Genomic DNA, 1,474 nt, shown 5'->3' with positions numbered 1-1,474 from the left:
CTCAATGTTATGCCTGAACCCATACACTAACTTCAGTCAGTTAGCGATAACGTTTCCTTTACATGGAGTGTAGTGGAACTGACATTGTGATCATGTATGAGATGGTATCTGCTTACCTTGCAGGCGGTAGGTTCAACACGAATTCGTAAAACACTCACAGAGCGTTCCTGCGCAACTTCGGTAGGAAGATGGTCAGAACCAGTCTCACACATGTTAGACATAATAATTCTCTTTCAGCATTTTTCCTAAAAATAACGTGTCTGGCAGTTTTCTAATCTTCTTCTCTTTATTCCCCCCTTTTTAATATCGACAGGATGCGACCATTGTGTTAGTATTCTTGCTAATAATTCTTATTTTCCTTCATGCGACGACGATTATGTTTCCTACCTGCTATAACAATAAAAGTATGTTAATGTGACACGAATAGGAAATACCGTACTCTTGTGTGGAAAACTCCGATTCTCCTGATCCCACTCCGTCATCGGTCTCAAAAACTTTGTCGTAAATCTCTTTATTAGCCGCCAGAGAAGGCTGCCACCGTTTATACTAGAATTTTCAGCGCTGTTATGTCCTTGGGCGTCACAGGGAATTCGTGGTAAACCCTTTGGATCAGATGTTATTGACCCAAGATGTATTCGATATTTTAACTGGTCATTTTTTCCTCCCCCCCCCCCTTTATCACAATACAAAAGAAAAAATAAACTACAAGAGAGTTAGTAATAAGTAACTTATTCAAAGATAAAGAAAAGCTATGCCGGTATGAACTCATGCAACAGCGTTTAATTAATCTTGAAACGAGGATACTTTGAAAGGGGATTTTACTCGTGACAACATTTTTTTCAATTGACATTATGTTTTGTCATTCTTATTTTCTTGGTTTTCAGTGTGACTTATAAATATTGCAGACCTATCAAATCGTCACCATGCGTTCTAATTTCGTGTTCTAAATGTGATATGCTAACTTTTACATCCATGTTTATTGTCCATGCCTGTAGATTACGATGATGATTATTATGAAGGAAGAGGTGAATACTGACGTCGATCTGTAGCCTACTGCCCTCGAATAGCTTAAGGGCTCTGTTTGAAAAGCTTAAGAGCTCTGTTCAACTGATGGATCACCAGTAACAGGGACTTACCCCACACTTTTCTTATTACAAACTGAAGTAGTGCATAAAATATTGCACTGATCTCTTATACAGGTGGGGGACTGAGCTCTCTCTCCCAAGATATCCAGATTCATGGTGTTAACAATGAGACAAAACTACAATCTCCAATCATAACTGTGAGTTCTTTTATTGCTCTGCGAGAGTGCTCACCTGAACTATAAAATACTTTATGAAATATAGTACACTGTATTACATAAAGAGATTTACTTAACTTGAAATAATCCTTTGCCACAGGACTGCATGTTAGTTTACAATTGTTATTGACTATTAAAGCATCACTTCGTGCATTAATTAAAAACTCTTCTGTT

The sequence above is a fragment of the Schistocerca piceifrons genome, chromosome 5 (assembly GCF_021461385.2).
Source record: "Schistocerca piceifrons isolate TAMUIC-IGC-003096 chromosome 5, iqSchPice1.1, whole genome shotgun sequence".
Taxonomy (NCBI): domain Eukaryota; kingdom Metazoa; phylum Arthropoda; class Insecta; order Orthoptera; family Acrididae; genus Schistocerca; species Schistocerca piceifrons.
Note: the sequence above shows the minus strand (reverse complement) of the source record.